This window comes from Anabas testudineus, chromosome 5 (genome assembly GCF_900324465.2).
Source record: "Anabas testudineus chromosome 5, fAnaTes1.2, whole genome shotgun sequence".
Lineage (NCBI taxonomy): Eukaryota > Metazoa > Chordata > Actinopteri > Anabantiformes > Anabantidae > Anabas > Anabas testudineus.
Genome location: NC_046614.1, coordinates 21,647,231 through 21,668,917, shown reverse-complemented (window position 1 = coordinate 21,668,917; position 21,687 = coordinate 21,647,231). Strand labels below are relative to the sequence as shown.

Sequence of the window (21,687 nt, the reverse complement as noted above, 5' to 3'; positions counted from 1 at the left end):
GAACCATGCTTATCACACGTTAAAGCACTTTTCAACTCGGAAAATGTGTTATCTTATCTGAAATGTGGTGTAGTTGATGTCCAGATGTGGAGGCCGCTTCCACAGATCACTTACTCACAGTTTGACACTGCACAGTGAAGATCTCTCATGCACCGTGCAATATCTTTTATCATGTGACTACAACGCGTCGCAACATGGGTTTTAATCTGAATCTGCTCTTATGATGCATTCAAACTTTTGAATTTAGGATTCCTGGTCGATTGTCAATGAGCATAAAGGGGCTAAATGGAGTCATCAGTCAGATTAGTTCGGATCAGATGAGGGCGGCAGCTCCTCAGGTGAGTCGTCCTCTGCTTTTGATCAGTTTGTGTTTTCGACTCTGAACGTCTTTATGTAACCACACAGCTTTGTGTTGTTGCCATGGCGTCAATATCTGACACTCTGCTGCAGCGCCTACATGATTTAGGTGGCACAGTCACATCTGATTCAAACACACACACACACACACACACACACACACACACACACACACACACACACACACACACACACACACACACACACACTATATAACTGAAGTGTGCGCAAGTAGGAAACAGCATTTATTATCTGCTGCCTTAGTGAGCTGGCTGATGTTTAATCAGTACATTTCACATAAAACATATAGAAAACGTGCAATAAATAATTAGTTTAATAGAATTTACAATTAATTTTTGTCTTTTCTTGTTTTTCTTAATACCAACACGTGACTTTGGCCACATCTTGCTGCAGGCTGCTGTTACTCAAGTCCGTTAAGGGGCTCGCACAGTTTTCGCTCGATGCTAACAGCACTGCCAAGTGTTATCTGTCTTTAATCAGAAATTATTAACCAGACATAAAATCAGCTGCTGTTTGGTTTAAATACTGCTGGTGTGTCGCTATATGCTGTTTTAATGGATTGTGTTGCCATGGAAACAGTTTGACTCCAAGTTCACTTGCTGCCAGCTGTTGACAGCAACATATAAAATTGATGTTTCAGTGTGAAACTGTGAACCAGTGGACGTACCCTCACAGCCCTTTCAGTCACCACCCACCATATTCCCTAATTAAACTGGATTTATTTAACACTGTTTATTGTTAAAAGCGGATTATGTTACACTTTTTTCACACTAAAATGGTGATTGAGATATAGGTGCCTCTTATTTAGTCAAGTTTAACTGAACAATTTATAAAATGTTGTTTTAAATTCTCTGCAAACACGTTTACTAGTTTTTTACAAACTCAGCAGCAGCAGGCGATGTTCAAGCGTTATAAATGACTATGTGGTCATTGTGTGTTATTTTTATTGATTAAAATGAGAGTTATATTTGCTTGTTAGCAAATATTAGCATGACACTGTCGAAACAAAGACAACAACACAGAGTGGTGCAAATGTGGGATCGTCTGTTTTGAAACATAAACATCTCCTGGTCTGGTTCCAACATTAAAACCAGGGAGACCAGAAGAGCAGATTGTTTTTGTGATTTCAGTGAGTTAAGTCGGCCATAACATTATTACATTAATGTGGTCATTATGCTCCATAAGAGGCATCAACAACATACCTACTTTATGTGCAGCTCTGGATATTACTTCATTAAAAGAGCAGCTTCCATCTGAACATGTCGCTAATTAATGCACTCAGGTCTCGTTTCCACCAACAACCTCAAATATGTAAAAAAAACATGTGCAATTAGGAACTACCATCTGTATTAAAGCAGAGATCAGGCCCGAGGTCACCTACACGTGAATCTGTGGATTCTATATGATGATCTGCAAACTGGGTTGGTCTTGTACTGGCTCCCACTGTGGGGGAGTCCAGTATTACCAGACAAGGGAGACTTGATGGACTGCTATGAACTTATATGAGCTTTTCTAAGAGTTGCAGGCATCAACCAAATGGCACTATGGTCCAAAAGTGAATTGATTTATTTATTAATTTAAGTTAGTACAATCTCCAAAGGAATTAATAAAGGTTCAGCACCTGCTGCTCAGCATGTGGATGAGGGGGCACAGGACGTCATTTGGGGAGACGTGGACTCTGCATGGATGATTTAGTGACACCTGTGGTGGTTGGCAAGTCCTGTTGTCCTTTCTACTCTTGCGGACAATAATAGAGGTCAGAGTAAACTTGGATTGAACGGATGACTGCTCCAGTAGAGCTCACACACTCCTAACTTCTCATCGTCCACTGACCACCCTGCAGAGCAGGAATATTATTTACAGACTATTAAGTATTTTTTCCAAAACAGGAACTTAACGAGCCATTACGTAGCAGGTACCTTTTGTCAGAGCATTACACTTCTGTTTTCACCACCTCCGAAAATCATTTCCTAGAACTAAATCAAGAGCTGATACTAAATCAGGTTCCAGGTGCTCTCAGGTGGAAGGAATGCAGCAGCTGGTGTTAAACCACTGAAAGAACGATTTGAAGGATCTGCTCAAACGACTTGTGTGCAACACAGTTATTTGGAAAGTCACTGCTGTTTTTCTTGCTTCATACTTTATAGTGTAATGCGGAAATACTTGTCCAAGGAATGAAAAACAGATGCACTGGTCATATTGATTACTGAGGATTACTTAGATAATCGTTGCAGCTTGATCATGATACAGTTTCTTTTAGAAATTATACTGAAACACACAATGTAAATGTTACATTACGTGCTATGTTTTGGGAATATTTTTGCTAACACGTCATCCCTGTTTCTCCTAAACACAAACTGGGCCATGCAGGTCCAATTATCACAGATATTTATGTAAAGATAAATATAAAACAGAATGTGCGTTTAACACTTGGAGAGTTTATGCGTAAATACTGAAGCAATATTATGTGATAGGGAGATAATAATACCAGTATTTACCCAAGAACAACGAAAAGGAAACCTGTAAGCAGCTGTTCACCTCATTCTGATTCAGGATCAGATTCTTGTTCAAATGTAGAAGCAGAAATTCGTTATAAAGTCACTCACAAGACAGTGAGTGTATGTGGAGGACTGTAAACATGGTTCGGAGGTGGTAGGACGAGGGTGAAACAAGGTGCTGCACAAGTTTTATGATTTTTTATTAGATCCCTGAAATAAAATTAAATGAAAATGAGAATAATTAGTCTCCTTTAAATCTAAATCACATTCTTTCTTTCAGAGCTGTTTGAATTTGTACTTTGGAAAGAAAAGTGAAGAAACAAGAAAATATACCTGACAGATGAACTGGTTGCTCAGAGAAGCATCTTATGTGTGTGTGGTCAGGTGTGTGTGCACGTCTGTGCAGTGTTCGTACTGTGTGGGTTGTTAAATGTGTGTGTGTGTGTGTGTGTCACTTACTGCGTGGGCTGAATGTCAAATGAATACATCTCATTGACATGTACAAAGTGCTATTTCGTGTACTGTTTGTGATATATGAACTGTACTACATGGTCATGGTGTGGCGCTGTGCGTGCGTCTGTGCGTGTGTGTGTGTGGGAGCTGAGGTTGTGCTGGTGTTTGAAGTGAGCGATGGGGTGCAGCGCTGCAGCTGCTGTTTGCATGCTAATGCTGCGGCAGAGCTGGAGGACGTGGGAGAGGAGGGGAAAAGGCCAGAGCCCGCCCACACACACACACACACACACACACACACACACACACACACACACACACACACACACACACACACTATCACAACCTGCCATTTCACACTTCTCCTGGTGGAGAAGCAGAAAACAGGCTGGCTTTGTTGATGTGTTGTTGCCTCATTGCAGAGCATCAGGAGGATCAAACCCACAAACACGTCAACACTAAAGGAACCGAAACCTTCTGCAGCCATCGCTGGACCAATGTTAACTGTAGTTTATGTGTTGAATCTTTTCCAGCTGCAGACTTTCCTCCTTTCCTTCTGCAAGTTGATGGAAGGAGCAGATAAAATATATAATGTACTAGAATATAAATAAATAAGAATAAATATAGTTCATATACTGGATTTGTCATCTAATGTGACAACACTTTCTACACTAGTGGTAGAAGACAGGGAGCTTAAGTGTGAGGAATGTTCATCCTCATTATTAGTTTTCTTTCATCTGTCATAAAACACGTGATTCCTCAGTGTACTGGTCAGTCGGAGAACAGAACCGTCAGTTCATCAAACCGCGTTCGTGTGTGAGAGTGTTTAAAGTCCTATTTATAACATCAAACCAAAATTCAGATGAGAAAACTGTGTGAATATTTAGTACAAGAACCGAGTGCACACCAAGTTCAAGAGCAAACAGCACACTTCCTCATGTTCTGTTTAGTTTTCGTCTCACATTTCTGGTCAGTGGTGAAGTCTCTGAGCTGCAGCAGCGGTAATTATATTCTCTTACTCAGGATGAGTTTGTGCAGTGGGAGTCTGTGTCAGGTGGGATCATAATGTTTTTGTTTGCAACGACAAAAAATCCTTCTTGTAGATGTAAACTCGCCCTCATCTGAAGGCGTACGTTGCTCTGTTGACCTTAGGCAGAACTGATGACTCAGATCATTCACTTAATAGGATGTGGACAAGTTCGGTGGACAAACAATGAAACATAAAACTCATGCTGTTAGCTCAGTGTCAGGATTTCATCACGCAGACACAAATGTCATCGGAGTCCATGGTTTTACCTGTAACTACACCCAACAAGGCTGTAAACTGAATGAATTCTTTTCATATTTGAACGTTTATGCAATAATGTTTTCATAAAAGTTACGGTTCAAACTAAGGCTGTGACATATAATTGAGTTTGAATCATTGCTAAAGACCCCTACCGGAGTAGTAAGGGTCCTTAGACAAGACCTCCTTATGCTTACTGCACCCTTTGCAAATGACTAAATGTAAATGTGTTCTAAAGCCACTCATCTCTAGTTTTTTGATTTTAGTGGATGTGTGTCTGTCCTAAGACAGATGCTAAACGTGGTTCTAGTGGGACAGAATACGTAGGTTTGAACTAGTAAACTTTTGTAATATGCATGTTGTAACATGCACTCAGCTGGGAGATGAGTGGACGATTCAATACGACACGGTGTGTTTTTGTTTTTATGAAATGACCTTATTGTCAGTGCACATTGAATTTCATTTTGCATCTTAAGGAAGCGGCATCCAAAAGAAAACATTCAACACATGCAACAGTCATACAAACACACCCTGATTTCCAGACCAGTCAGTTTATATTAAGCCTATTACTAATCAACAGTGGGTATTGTCCATTTAGGACGTGTAAGCAGTCAGAAGAGAAACTGTTTGCTAATGTGAACATGCTTTCGTTGGGTTGAAGTTAGTTTTTTTAAAGTCAATAATCTTTGAATGGATAAAAAGTTATATAGTTTAGTTTAAAGCTCCACAGACAGGCTGCTAAATAAGGCTGTACTGAAGTCCAAACTGACAGTGGACACTTAAATAACAAGACAAGATCCAAAAAATTAAAGTTTGTGAAGGAAATAGAGGAAAACTAAAAGCTAAAAGCAGTTTTAACAGTCTGGCAATAGTTTCTACTTCTAAATGGGGTCTTGGTGCTCACAGTGTCACATGTACAACTAGTCCAGAACAACATAAGTACAAGAAATGACAGCACAGATGTAGGTGTAGCCCTCCACCATCTCTCCACCCAGCACAATGCAATGAGTCATCGGGTTAACTAGCTGGTTGCAGTAGTGTCTGCCTGAACTTAGATACACAGGCGGGTAAATAGTCTTGATGGTGTTAATTAACTCACTTTTGAAATCTGGGTGTGACAGCATACATGGATGCTATAATTACTTAACATAATAATTTTGTCAGGCTGTAAAGCTGTGTGATAGATTTAATTTTATTTGAGTCCAGGACAGTCAAATATTAAATGAAACTGCAGAGACAGGAGTGTATTTACAGGCGGTAGATTACTGTATTTATAATGTCTTCATCTGAATACATGATGGACTGCTGAAGTGAGTACATCTCCTATGAAGCTGTCCATTCAAGGCAGGTTTCCCGCCTTCAGAAAAGTATACATGTATACATATGCAATAGGCCACCTTCTCACTGTATAAAAAAAGACTAGAGTTGTGAGCTGGAACTGCTAATGAAAAGTTAATGGTATCACCGAGGAGCCCTCCCCTCCGGGCAGCAGTAATGACAGGATCTGACTTGACGTCAGCACAGCTTCAGGCCAGGAGGAAAGCCTCACTGCGCTGCACACGGCGGGGGTATCCGCTGCATGGGTGTCCATCAGATAACAGCTGGATGCGGGAGTCACAGTGCTGAGGATGATGGGAGACTCCCGCAGCAGGTAACAGGAATCAATGTTCAATCTGAGACAGCATTGACATGTATGGATTCTTTCCTGACCTTTCACCTCAGTCTTCATCATGTTTGGAAACAGGCCGTGATTAAAGTGCACGTACAGTATTGGAATCTGTTGTAGTTATATTAAAATCACTGGAAACTCAAGCATAAGCTCAGTGAAGCTGTGTTAACAGAGAGGTTTGTGTTCCACTGTTATTAGAATAAGGTCCCAGCAGGAGCAGTGATCTTCAGAACTGTGAAATAAGACTGGAGATTTGGGGCTGCTGCTACGTCACAGACTGTTTGACCAGAACTGGAGCCAGAACTGTTTTAATCAGTTTGAAAATACATGCAGGTGTTGAGGTCTTTAATTTATTACAGTGGGATTATTCTATCTGTTATCGTCATTCTTAGACAGTACTTACTAAGTTAGTAGTTTTATTTAACTAGGGACTTAAATAAAAACTCACGACTGTTAACATTTACGTTTCTGAAATCTACATTAATATTTAATTTAATGTATAAAAACTAATGAATGCACACTTGCTTCACATGTTAAAGGTCATGGTTTGAACCTGCCAGCTGAATGAGGCTCTCAAAAATGCTAATATTTTAGCATTGTAGCATAGCTACATGCATGGCAATGTCCTGGTTTGCATTGGTCTTTATCACATGGATGAAATTTAGTGTACAGCTTTATGACCCACATAGGATGTCCAATACTACTAAATACTTAATAACGTAACACTGGTACAGTTCTTGTATCAGGGAAGGTGCTGTTATACTGTGCATCAATGATGTGTAGCTCTGTTCACAGTTACTTCAATCCAGCTCTGTGTCATGATTCTTGCTATTCATGCCTTTATTTTGAAATCCTGATGGTTAGTAGCTTTTCCCCACACCACTCCACACTACTCAGTGTTGTTCAAGCCTCTTTGGCCAAACCTTCAATCTGAAGAATCGTCTATTTTAGCTCGGTGTCTGTGACAGACTCCCTCAAGAAGCCACATTGATTGACACAAACTTTATTGAACTGTCATTTGCGCCACAGTCAAATTGCATAATTTCCTCAAACTGCTCAGTTACGAGATGTTCCTTTAAGTTTGGCTCGAACAGAAGCTTCTTTGTAAACGTCCATCACATTCGTCAACTCCCCATTGGCCCTCACAGCTGTCAGTGCTGCCTCCTGTGCTCATTTCTATTGGACTTTGAGGTGCAAACACTGACCGATGACGACAGGCGACTAGCATTTCCTTTACGGAACTCACCCAGTGCTGATATGAAAAAAATCCAAGTTGGCTTGTTCACACTTACATGATGAAATCGGGTCTGAGTTATTTGGGACCAAAAGAAAATGTGGTTTGGGTCAAACCAGCTTGTAATGTGAACACAGCCTTACATTAGGGTGGACAGCATCACTGACTTGTGCTACCAGTTATGATTGTAGATTATATTCATCATAAAATCCTCTCTGTGTGTTACTGAACGCGTTTGGTGCTGGTTCCTTCACATATAGAACTGAATCTGTGTATACCAATACCATATTAGCAGGAGGCTTGGGAGAAAAAACAGAAAAGCCTTTGTGATAAAAATAATACAGATTACGTGTGAAGGTAGCCATGGATACAACATCCAGTCACCCTTGTCAGTGCATATATGGAGAGATTTATGTTTCCACCTCAAGTAGTTGTCTAAATGCTGTGTGTTGTCAGATAGCTGCAGTGTAGGTGGATCCTGACCCCAGGAAGTCGTAGCGTTACATAAGCCTGATGGATCTGAATCACATCCTCCATTTCATAATTAACATTAACACTGAAAAGTTTGTCTGGAAAACTTCACGGCATTCCAGCTGGACTGCTGATCAAGGCGATCAGTGATTTCATCAGTGATTTGGGGTCGTGTTCCCGCTGAGTTATTCACAAATCTCTCACGTCTGAGCTCCTGTAAAAGAATCCAGTTTTTAAAAGTGATTTTAAAAGTTGGACACATTAAACAAACATTAAAGGGCAATTCCTATTTTTACCACGTCTGTGTTTTGGACATTATCTGATCCTTTCTAAAAATGAATTACTTGCTAAAGCTGTGTCTGAAATGAGTTAATCAGCAGTTCTTTAATGAGGAGTAAGCTGAGATGAGACAATCATCATCATTACACTGATGGAAAATGAAGCACTACCTTTTCTCCAATCATGGAATTTTTGATGGTTCATGTGATGCATGTGCAAATGTAGAATAGGAAAATACAGCAAGTAGGGAGTTAGTCACAGCTTCTGCTAATTACTGAAATCAGAGAATTATCTGAAGCCACCAAATAAAATTATAAATCACCTAAATGGTTTTAAGAATTGTAATTCAGTTATTTTTTACTTTTTTAAGATAAGACATGAAGTTTCAAAACTTTAAATGAAAACCACACAATATCCTGCACACATCAGTTAAACTCAGGTTAAGATGACATTTTAGTTCTCAGACCTTCATGTAGACAATGTCGCCTATGTTCGCATTCATATTTACAAGAGTACAGTGACAGTAAGTACTTAGTAAGTAGAAACAAAGACCAACATGTCAGGGACAAGTGGTTTTCTATTTAAGCTAATTGACTACATTACTACTGGGATGTACAGAAATGTGTAAACTATAAAATTACTGTTTATACTCAATGATATTTTGTGCTGACTCCTAATTCTTTAGTTTATAAGCGTTGTTTCTATGGAAGTCACTGTTTTACATTGAGTTTTTAACCTGGCAGTAATTTACTGTATATTATGACTCAGCTGACAAAGTCAGATTCATTTAACATTTTCATTTAAAGATCATTTTCAACACAAAGTAGAAAAGTCAACATCATGCACTTATTTGCACATGCACAACGTCATTATTTGCATGGGTTTTATAATCTCAAAACGAAAGTAAAACAAATTGAATTTGCTCCACGACAAACCAGCGTTATTCAAGGTGCTTGTTGTTGCCTATATGCAACTAAATCTAGCTGTAATTATAATAACGTTATATGAATGCTGTGTAACTGAAACATATTTGGGAGTCAGTGATTGGTTAATATGGCTGCGCGTTCACAGCTGATTCATGTCTCTATGTCGCTTGCTGTCAACTGAATGTGCTGCTGTTCTCTCCCACTCACTGACAATCCAGTAACCTGCAGCCACAACAAGCACAATTAGTGCACATTCACTGGGGGATAGTGGCGACTTTCTGCAAAGGGAAAGGACTTGAGGTCGCAGCAAAAACAACTCTATTACAGAAAAACACAAATGAAGTGTTGGCAACACTGCATTTTGATCTATTCAACATTTTCAGGTGGCATCAGAGGCAGTCAATCAAGTTGAACCCAAAAAGTCATTCAACCAAGTCATTCAGACGTTGACAGACAAGTTCAGCGTAGAGCAGGCGGTTGCGCTACAAAGGATTTATCCTGTGGGAACCCTGAACATCTGAGACAGATTTTATGCTAACAAACACGACAGCTTTCAACATGTTTGGACTCTTAAACAAAGTATTCTGTGCCAAACAGTTAAAATAAAATTGAAAATATAAAGTCATGTTTCCATAAATTCAGGCCCAGCTGCTCAGTGCTGCAGTAAGTCTGAGCTGCAGGTGGAATCAGTCTTTCGTGTCTGTGAAACTGCAGGGCGGAAGCATCAATAACAATCACATTGATGTATGACGCTATTACACTGCAGACAACAAGATCAGTCAGTGGCCCGCTTCAGTCTGTGCTGCTGTAAGCTGTTTTTATTCTTTTAACAAATACTGCTCACAACGATTTCTTTCATTAATGCCGTGAATGAATCAAATCATTCATACATGTCTAATGACATGACAACGACATGGCAAGAGAAACCAGGAAACCAGTCTGCATTCCTAGCTGCTCTGTCACAGCACTCAGTCGTCTGCCTCAGATAATGAATACGAGATGTTGGGGCGACTTCAGCTGTCAAAGAGACATTTTGGGAATATTTCAAATAGCCAGACCTCTTGGCATATGTGTGCATGCCTTGCTATAGTTGTGTGGACATTTTGTCTGGCTCTCACAACTTAAAAGGGCCATTTGAGGGTTAACGTTTAGATTTAGGACTCGGGTTAGAGTTAGGTTAGGGCCAAGGTAGGTGAAGGATCAGGTTTGGCATTTAGCTGATGGTTACGGTTAGAGTAAGAGCCTAGGGAATGCACGAGTGCCTTCACAACTACAGTAAGACCAACTAGTTAGTGTGTGCATGTGTGTGCGAGCGTGAGATCCTGCTGCCTTTGCAGCCATGAGCAGATGGAGAGGTGACTGTTTTGCCCTTAACTCAGTCTCTCAGGACACGCTCCCTCCAGGCTCTGGAAAGCCTCCAGCAACTAAATAAATGCTTCAGATGATTTAGATTATGGATCAGTGGCTCCATTCACAAAACATTATTATGCTAAAAGTAGCCCGAAAGTGCAAGTTAGGAGAAAACTCCAAATGCGGGAGTGTGATTCAAAATATAATTTAGGCTACTTAACCTTAATTTAACCAGGTACCTGAGGTTAGCAATCTCTTCTCCTATCAAGGGAGACCTTGCCAACATTGCAGCAATGCAATCTCAGAGAGCATCAAAGTATAAAAAGGTTAAATCAGCTCAGAGACGGTTACAAAGCACGATACGATTGTTAAGAAAGCAGATATGCAAATGGAAAAATAATCGTTCACTGTAGAATTGATTAAGCCTGTGATAGAAAAGAGAAAAGAAGGAAGGAAGTCCACAGTTTTAAGTTCATGACAAATCTTAACGAGCTGTAATAAACAGCCTCAGTCTGCGTCTCTTCATTGACTATTGAAGCTTTTCCTTAAAGATGTGTTCTTGGCGTTCGAGCATGAAGACCAACTTCAATGCAAAATACATAGACATGCATAAATATATAGATGCTGGGTTTTTTCAGATTAAATGTCCAGCTTTTCGCCCGCCTGTCCTGCCTCAGACAAACTCTTCTGCGTGTATTGACATTAAATACACAGCTGTGTTGTGACAACACAGTGTTGAGGAGGGGAGGTGAAGGGCCAGTCAGTCAGGCAGGTGAGTCCTGACACGACACATTTGTTCTGTGTTTGGCATCTCAGGTGGGTCGTACTAACCGATCGCACCTGAGAGGCAGAACGCAGACGTTTGAAAGGAAGATCTCCAGACACTACTTCCATCAGTCACAATTACATCATATGAGAAAGGGATTGTTACCAACTGAATCCGCAACTTTACGGAGCTTTTAATTGTGTTTTGGTCGATGCATTTACTGTGTGATTCAGCCTCAGTGTTTCAAACTGCATCAGGCTGCTGTTTTCAGCAAACAGGCTCTTATGAAACCACTGTTTATTAGCTGCACAGCACCAAACAGCAGCCAGACAAAATAAGTAAAAAGCTGGTGAAGAAAGTTACAGCTAAAAAGAGACATATTCTCATCAGGAGCTGGTAGAGACCAAACCAGAGCTAAAAGAGAGTGAACGGCGGGTTCACAATCATCAGGTTGACACAAACATAGTTCAAATAAAAAGATAACATTGCTCCTTAACTGCTTGATGCGTAATCGACCTTATTGCGAACAGATTTGCCATTATCAACTTCATATGGTGACACTGCCGTATGCCAGTGCTGTGTTTACAGTGTTTGGACTAATGTGATTCAAACACTAAGGAGGAAAAGTTGTTGTTGGTGGTGACTGATGGCGACTTTGGACGCCGTTATAAAAATCAGCAGCTCTCCTTCATCTGCTGTCACATTCGACTGAAAGTGAAACAGTGTACTGTGCTGTTTAATGGCAGCTTTAACCACCTCTCTGCCTCTCTGTCATTAGCATAGCGTAGGAGGCAGAGCTGATTGAGTGGCCAGTTGGCAGTCAGAGAGAAATTTCTTTTCAGATTCTTTATTTCATGTTCTGCTCCTGCACCAGAATAATTCACCACACACACAAGCCATGTCGTCGATGTACATCTTCATGTCTCATTTATAATGACATGATCTCTGCTTTTCACACATTAACCAGATGTGCACAGCTGCTAAAACATAGAAAGGGAGAAGCTTTTCAGATTTTTACCAAAACAGCTCCCCAGCTGAAAATGTTTGACATTTCCACGCTCGCTCTCCTGTAAGGACATTTATCTATTGTTCTTCAAAGATTAAAGATGCAGCCATGATCATGATACAAAGGAACTTCAATACACACCTACTGAAGACAGACTCTGCTGAGATTCAATTTAAATTCAACTCAGATTCAATTTTATACTGTTTTAACTTGCATATAAATCACAGCAGTAGATGGTGCCCGACCCGGGGGTCGTTAATAAATCTGAGGGATCGAGGGGTGGGAACAGGAAAAGAAAGGAGAAAATACACTTGTACTGCTCAGGCTAACCTTCACTCCATTCTACCTTTGTCTAATAATTCTTTTGTAAATGAAATACTGGATTTTCTAAAAATGATTTGGATAAAGATTTTTGCAACTTGATGAAATATGTACAGTACTCTAATATTACAAATGTACTCTAAACATAAAGTACTTTTATCTTAAAATATTGAATCTTTGTTCTTACTTTGTTCCCAAATCCTACCCTTAACTTATTTCTGCCTTGCTCTCAGTTTGACTAGTGGAGCCTTCCTCACAATCAGCAACCACATGTCCACGTCTGGTCCTACAGAGGTGTTGGTAATGTCTGAAGAGAAGGGCTGATGATGGTCAGGGTCTACCTTCATCTGCCAGACGTGAAGTCAGGACTCAGGAAACCCTCTAAGAGCAAAAACTGAATAAATTGTTGCACTTTAATTTTTTTTATCCTTGATGCGTCTGCTGAAAGTTTCCACAACACCTTGTCATGGGGCCCCCTATACTGACTCTGGCTCAAATCACAAATTTAAACTGGAAACACTTTGACAAAAATCTAAGTAATACATGTTAGTTATAACAAGATGCTTCTTCTATGTTTATGAGATCCTTTCTCATTTTCATAAGATCCTTTCTTGTTTTTTATGATTTACAGTATTTGTCTTTCTATCATTTGTTTCCAAAGAACTTGTTAGGCCTATTATAACAACATATCCAGTGGTAAGAACGTAAGTGAACTATTTAAAGTCTGCTGGTTTTCTGCAGAAATTGGTCATAAAATAGGATCTGATCTTCACCAAAGTCACAAACATCAACAAACAATATTTCTAACAATTTAGATTTTTTTATGTCTTTATTGAACACATGCATTAAATATACAGAGTTAAGGTGGAAAAAGTAAGTGAACTGTGTTTTAATAACTGATTGAACCACAAGTGCTTCCTGTAGCTGTGGATCCGGACTCTACAATGTCCAAACCTTGACAAACCTGGGGATTCATTTTCCCTACATTATGACAAGTTATCTAGGCTCTGAGGCAGCAAAGCAGCTCCAAATCATGACGTTTCCTCCACCATCCCTACTGTTAAATGTTGTGGACTGAAAAAGCTAAGTTTTAACTGAATGCACACCTGCAGTGGTGGCTCATTTCAACCAGACACCGATAATTTATCAGAACGTTCTTATTTGTTATATGACTTACTGCATTTTTTAAAATATTATATTATGTCATCATGTATTATTTGCTTTATTTATGTCTAAATTAGCCTTTTGCTTTACTCAACATATGATTACTTCATTATATATTATGACTTAAGCTCCGTCTGCACTCCAATAATAAATAACACCTCATCTCCACATTCGGTGTCTCTGCCACTGAGCTTCCATTCATCCAGAATAGATCCAGATGTGGATTTAGATGATCCTTCCTCTTAAATTTCCAGAGGTTGACTCTTCACCCCGGGGGGGGGGGGGGATTATGTTGTTGATAACAAGGCTCTGTTTCTGCTTGAATACCTAATTAATTCATAGATCCACCTTAAAAAGCAGGGTGATCCCGGGCTGGTCCCTCCCTCTTTTGCGGTCCACAGCACCAGCTCGCCTACCACTTTCATTTCCCCATCTAGCCTCGATAGGACGCTGATCCGGGCGTTGGGTTTTGGTCGCTGGTCCTGCTCGAACGTGTCGGACCCCCCTCCCCAGTCCCACCCACCAGTCCTCATTGAGGCAGCTGGAGCCGTGTCCCCCTCTGCCTTTTATTTCAGGAAAGAGAGACAGGGGGAGTTTATTTCCTTCTTGTAATGGATTGATTTGAGCCTGAACCTGGACCTGGTTCGTTTTTGAACTAGACTGTAAATACTGCACGAACAGAAGCAGTTTTACACATCTGAGTGTTCCTTTTTATTTTTTTCCTGTCAGTCATTTTTTTTTTTTTCCACCACTGCAGTTGTCAACTTGGAGCCCTGCTGGGAAATGGACAAACCCCTCTGAAGCGGAGACGCTGCACCGCTTCCCCGACACCGACACCGGACGCGATCTGGACGAGGATCCCCGCTCCCCGAGCCAAGGTAACGTCGACTCCGTGTTTTTGTGAACTTTCCTCGCCTCGGGTCCGCCTGGTTTCAGTTCGCTTGTGGCCTGGTTTGCCTGCTGTGGACCTATAAAGTGGTTTTTAACGCGTTTTAAGGTGAAGTCTGTCGTGTCCACAGTTGTCCGCGCTGCTTAGCATCCGGGTAGCGTTCCCAACCGCTGCTTCGCCACCTTGACACCCACTTATTAGCAACTACGGGCGAATTTGGGATTTTCCACAGGTGTGAACGCACCTCTTTTCCATAGTCGAGGCATTAATATCGCTAATTCAATGTGTTTTGGAGCGTTGTTAGTCCCAACAGGATCTCTCAAACACCCCAAAGGCACGTTTTTCCACTCGTTTGCTCTCGTCCGACGTCCCGACATTAGCTAGGTCACAGCCCCGGTGCTGTACGTGCCCCTGTGCCGTCTGCAGTCAACGCACCGTTCAGAAATGTGCATGTTTAACGCTGCGGTGCATTCGCTTTTCAACAAATCAAAACCCGTGTTAAAACGTGCCATGTGTCGTTAATGGGTCGTTTACAGGCGATCACGGCTACAGTTGTTTAAATAGCGTTAAAGTTGTAATGAGGTATCAACTTTTACACTTAATGCGTACTGGTTTTTAGTTTATAATCTCCTACCGCGCCGTATTTTCCATTCAGTGCGCATTAGTTGGTAAAGTTGTCATTTTACGAAATGAAGCTGACTTTACGTGTAGTGCAAGCGTGCCGAATTTAAGAGAGACCTTCAGTGATTACGTGTATGTTTTTAAGATGTGTTAAATCTTCACGCTCACTACCCGACATGGAAACGTATTGGAAATTGCCAGATTCAGAATGGCGCTGCCGTGGCGGGTCTCCCCGGCGACAGAACGGCGTGTATTGACTGTTGCAGTGGCTGCGAGGCAGGAATCCGACCGCCTGCAGATATCTCCGAGTGTCTGGAAACTGTTTGCTCATAGACTGTGCCTTCACTGTTTTGTTTTCCGAGTGATATTTCCCCTGGTAACCAAAAAAAAAAAAGCCCTGCTCTTCGGTTAATTACACGCTCCCTGGTAACTTGGTAAAAACAGGCGTTTTTTGAGTGGACACTGGTTGCTGCGGTGGTCGCTCTTTGCTTGGATAATAAAACGCGTGTTTCTGGTGTGTGTGCGGCGCCCTGAGGTTGAGCTCGTTCAGCTTGTCAATGCGGTTTCCCCACATTGAGCACTGATATTTTTAAATGGCACTTCCGCCTTTCAGTTTGTCATAAACCAGAGTGGAAAATAAATGCTCACCGGGCTCATTTTTTATTTTTAATTAAGGGACATGCAGCTCGCACAGAGCCGTCCTTACGTCATCTGCTAAGATGGGCGGTAGAGTTGAGGAGCAGCTCTGCTTCATTTTCCTCCCCTTCTCCCATTTCATCCATCTCCTCCTCCACCTCCTCCACCTCCTCCCCTCTCTACCTGGGTGTGTCTTCTCTTATTGCGTTAGGAAGGAGGGGGGATCCCGCATCTTGGCTCATGGTGACTCCTCCTCAGCTTGTGACCTCCAAACGAGGGCATTGCGCCTTCTGTTTTCCTCTGCTGCTAATTCAGCTCACAGAGAAGCTCCCTTTGCACAGAAAATCAAAACTTTAACAAACAGACCGAATGTTTTGCATCGTTTCACTGAGGAGTTCAGCGACTGTGCCTCCGAAGCTCCTTCATTTGTTAACAAAATATGCAAATCTGTCTAAATCCGTTTCAGTGCAGGGGAGAAAGTGATGCAGCAATGTGACTTCCAGTATTCTGAACCTAGTGGATCTGCAGACGTCTGATCATTTAGTTTAGTGAGGGATTTTAATAATGTCAAGCTCTAGTAAATGATGTGCAGGAGACTGGCATGTTAATATCTGCACCAACCTAAATGACTGTTTTGGGGCTTTGCCCATGAGTCGAAGTGGTGCTGAGGTTGGTGTGCTCAGGATATGATTAGTAATAGGTAGATGACCTGAGTAGCAGCTACATTTGCTGTGTAAAATAGCACCTCTGCTCTTATTACTTGAGATCGTAGCTATGTCTGATATAACTATAGATGTCCAAGATATGTTGATTAGTCATAAGTTGATTATTGCTAAGGAATTAGGAGGTGTTCTTTTTACTTCGCTGTTAATTCGCAGCTTGGACAAAGGTAATATCAGCTTCAGCCCCTCGCTATGGAGGAAATCCCTGATGTTGGCGTATGAAGTAATACGTGGGTGTGTCTCACTGTGATTATCAGTGCAACAAATGACGTAGATTGACTGACTTTAACAAAATGCTTACTTTAACTCAAGCTGTGATGTTTCTCTAGACCAAACGGAGAAAGCAGAATACCTCCTGCTGCCACGTTCCTATGGCTCATATCAGGGTGTAGCAGCAAACAACCTACCTGAAAGCCTGTGCTCAGCATGCCTCTAGCTGTTATTTGGGACTCTGTCATTATTTAAACACCAGTTTTTGTATGTACGTTTTATGATGTATATGTCAACCCTGTGATAGACTGGCAGTCTGACCAGGTGAGCTGCATTGTGTGCTTGGATTGGCTGTCGCTGCCTGACACACTGTGCAGGATAATGGATAGGTATAGATAATAAGTGCATGCATGGTGCCAGCTGTGGTCTACAGTTCAATTACCTTAAAAATAATGCCTGAAAATATACCGCTTTCACCCTGATGAATATTATTTCTCTAACCTTAAGCTCGACCTCCTCCCTGTTGAGGACACAGTCAGGTTTACCTGCAGACAGATGAGTGCTCTGTTTGTGTCTGAAGCTGCTGCTGTGGTACTGATGACCACAGCTAGTGACGGATGCTGACACAGTGCGTTTGCCCTCTTAATAACCTGCAGGAGGTTCAGCAGCAAAAAGAAGCAGAGATTTCACATTTCTCTGGGATTTATTTGCAGAGATCGGTCAAATTCTTTACTAAAGGAAGCTTTATGTAATCTTAGGTGTCATTCTCACGTGTGCTGTTTGTTACAGATGCTCCAGGTGCCGTTAGTAGAGGAATTGCAAAGAAAATGTGATTTTCAACCTGTCTCGTGTAATTTATTATGAAGCTGTGATTTGTCTGCATTTCTTACGTCCTGTGAGAAACTAGCAGAAAAGAAGACACGTTAAAGGGCTAGTCCAGTGCTTAGTTCCGTGTTTGCCTGGTGTTTGAAATGTCCAGTCATGGTTGCTGCTGTGTTTTACCTGCCATCCATATTGGACTGCGTAAGATTTTGATGCGTGGCTGCAGTGAGTTGTGGGTGACTGAGGCTGTTGTCTTTAGATAAACTGGCTGCTGGATTTCCTCCTCGCTGTTGGCTTTCTCCCTGTGCAATTGTTGAATGTCTGTTTCAAAATGGCGACTCTATAAAAAGTCCCCTTCCTGTGATTTTAAATCCACTGTCTCGATTTACTGAATTATGTCTGTTTATCGAGCTGTCTATGATCTTAGATAATAGTGTTCATTGTAGCTGGAGACAAAATCCTGTACCTTTGTCTCTAAATGCATCAAAATCTGTGATAATTCTTTCAGCCGAAGCACATTTGTGCTGTAAATGTGAAGACTTGCAACTAGTGTGGTATGAAATCTGGTTCACCTCAGACATATATAACACAACAAACCAGCCTCTTAAATAAATACGTATATGTGGTTTTTCTTGGGGGTGCTTTTAAAAAGTGCTACATTGACAAAGATACTGTGAAGCAGTGTGTTACTCAGACTTCGAGGGGTTTGATTTACAGATCGAAGTGATCTGACTCACTCGGAGGCAGAACTGCAGTTTCCTCCCTCACTGCTGAACCCTGAACTGTCGAGTTTAACTGTTGAACGATTAACCTCGTGTTTCTCTTTTCAGACAGCGGACATGATCTGTAAATTTGTAATATTGAATGCACTCTTTTTTTGGTTTTTTACTACATGTACTGCTAGTCGACACCTTGAAGCATGTTGAGTTACTTTTTAAAATATATTCATATACAGCAATAGTGCGTTTTATTCTGGCTGCTAGATGCCATTTATCGTAACAAACTCACGTTTTTTAGCCCTTATGTTTGTTTTTGCTTATTTTCATGCTAATCGTAGACACATTCTTAATCAATTAGTCAAAAATGATATCTCATCTGCATCCCTAATGTTGATGTATATTGTTAAACTGTACATTTTCTGGTAACTTAATTGCTAAGCTATATATAAATATATAGAGAGCATAACCAGGTTGTTTATTCCAGTGAAAAACATAGTGGTCAAATCCAATCAATAAAACATCCCATAAATTCATCATGGCTAATTGAACTAGCATTAAAAAGATGCTAGAACCTCTATATAACATCACAATTCCCAAATGTAGTCTGTTGGGCTTCATTAGACTCGTGCTCCTGTAGCAGCAGCTACCTTACGTATCATTCGCAGCTGGGACCTAACAAACCAACTTAACACACTGTCCACTGTTACACTGGTGTCGATGGAGGCTTTTAAAATTCAGTGAAATGTGGAAACCCCTCTGCAGGCGGAATCCCTTCCTGTGAACCAGATCCAACAGCACACACTTTGCCTCTTATGTAAGTCCACATCAATTATTAATGGACGCAGTGCAGCTGTGAGAAGCTCAGTCCTATATTTAAGATATGGATGCTCTCCGCTCAGCAGAGCCCCAGTGTTTGTCGTTATAATAGAGCTGTTGGCCTTTATCATTATTTTATAACTCTTCTGGTAGGGCAGAGTTCACCCCAATGTGAATAGAGTGCTGAAGTAGCCTTTGGATTTATTCATTTATCATTAATTTATCATTAATTTAACCTTTAATTTAACTAGGCTACCCTCACTGTTATGTGAAATATATAAAAAACAACACAGATGACACTCTTAAAAAAAGATAATACATTTAACCTGATATTAATACTCTACTGCTGTCTAATGAGATGGTGTTTTTAATTGATACAGACCCTTATTGATAATTTACATAACAATATTTGAATTTGCTCTTGTTCCCTGTCACTTCTGCTGTTTTGTATTTATTGGGTACATGCTGTCAGTGTTGGATAGCCATTCTCAACTTTAACGTATTTCATTTAGCAAAACCTTTCAGTCAGTCATTTTATGAGAAGATTTTTACAACATATTATCCAGTAGGCTTCAAAAATTCAGGTTCCTACTGTAGCTTTTACTTTTAATTTACAGTAAATGTTACTGTAGCTTTTACTCACAATAGCAGACAGCTAATTTACACGTCGTTGCACTACATCTCCCATGCAACAGCAGGATGTGCAACACATGCAAATTTCAGACGTCTTCGGTAATATGCAATGTTAAAGTGCAGGTAACCATAGCAACTGTATGGATGCTCGAGGCCCCGTTAGCAGTTAACTGACTGGTGAAGCTAGTTTGACCACGGATTAAACCGTCTGCAAACACACTGAAAGCATAGATGAGCATTCAAACTCACCTCATGTTTCTAGAAGACATGATAGAAGGGACAATAGTGGACAGCAAGGTGTCCACATAAAGACGTTAATGTAGGTTGGGGGGCTAGTCTGCCCCCTCATTGGACGTGTCATCTCATAGCTGCACCTGTTTTTTGGAAATATCCAAACAGATGACATGGAGGCGTCAACAGGATTGATGATTGTAAATGGACCATCTGAGAGTGTCCTCCTGACACACACTTACATAATGCCTGTGTGTGTGTGTGTGTGTGTGTGTGGCAGTTGGCAGGTGTTTCGTGGGCAAGAATGTGGGAGTTTGTGTGTGTGACAGACAGGAAGGTTTGAGCAGCAGGACGAACATTCAACAACAGCATATTCCTCCACACTGAATCAAAGAGTCTGTCTTTCTGCCCACACTTGTGTGCTAGGTTGGCGTCCAGTGGCGTTTTATTTCATCTGCTTAATGACTGTTTTTAGGTTCAGCTTCCATCATTTGCACAGTAAAGAACTTTAACTACTAAAACAAACAAAAAAAAGCTTTATAATCACCTTTGTTGGTGCCTAAATACTGGTGACGACCTGTAGCTTTAACCCGAGCAGCAAATATCCATCAGCTCCAAGAGCTAGATGTTCTGATTCACAAATATGAAACTGTTAAGATATTACGTCGTGGCAGGATAATGTTTGTTTTTAACTACACTGGATGATGGGGGCATTTTAAAAGGACAACAGTCAAACGTTTTATTTTAGCCATTATAAAATTGACAATAATTATCTACTGCTGATATCATCATCTGCCAGCGATGCCATTTGCCATTGGCTAAAAGTGAGAAGCTGCTTCCTCTGTCTGTTTATGGGCTGTTTTTTGCTAATAAAATAGTGAGTATAGATAAAAGGTTTTATGAAAGATTAGCATCTGAGCTTAATGAATCTGGATATTTTAGAAACTGGGAAACAAATGCAAAATGAAACCAGCAATCAGAAGGCATGTATTTCTGGAAACAAGTGAATCACAAGTCATCCACTGGATGACTCTACTTTCTCATCACAAATTTTCGCCCGTCTCTCTGACATCTCTGCTTGGATGAGAGAAAGACGTCTTCAGCTCAGTCTCTCTCAGTCAGACCGTCCAAACAGCATCAGCATCAACATCCTCAGTCCTTATTCTGCTAACAATCTGAGGGTCATCGCTGACGACTAACTAAGCTTTGCTGACCACGTCCTCCATCTCTCAGCATGCAGATTTGCCTTTTATATCAGAACAGTCAGACCCTACCTCTCTGAATATTCTACCTAGCTTCTTTGCAGGTACATCCCATCTCTTGTCTAGACTACTTGCAATGCCCTGCTGACAGGAGTACCATCATGTACAATCAAACCTCTCCAGATCCAAAATGCAGAAGCACGTTTCATTTCTGTTCAGCCAAAAAGGACACGTCACACCACTGTTTATATGTCTACTCTGGCTTCCAGTGGCGGCCTGCATCAGATTCAGAGCTCTTACACTGACCTTAATCACAGCTTGGCCACACTCGGGACTATGGAACGTTTGATTGGTTAAATGTCATTGTATTTATTGAAAATTATTAGATT

General features: G+C 40.9%; 1 protein-coding gene across 3 annotated transcripts in view; it reads left to right on the top strand.

The window, feature by feature from the left end:
• The first annotated feature begins 14,211 nt into the window (after positions 1-14,211).
• Positions 14,212-21,687, top strand: part of LOC113154145 (plasma membrane calcium-transporting ATPase 1-like) — a 77,990-nt gene continuing 70,514 nt past the window's right edge. Inside the window, exons 1-2 of one of the 3 annotated variants that reach the window (XM_026348169.1) lie at positions 14,212-14,439; positions 14,555-14,675. The gene's annotated coding sequence lies outside the window, so the exon portion shown is untranslated. Of the gene's footprint in view, positions 14,676-21,687 lie in introns of all 3 variants that reach the window. The other 2 variants (XM_026348168.1, XM_026348170.1) reach the window with 2 other exon arrangements.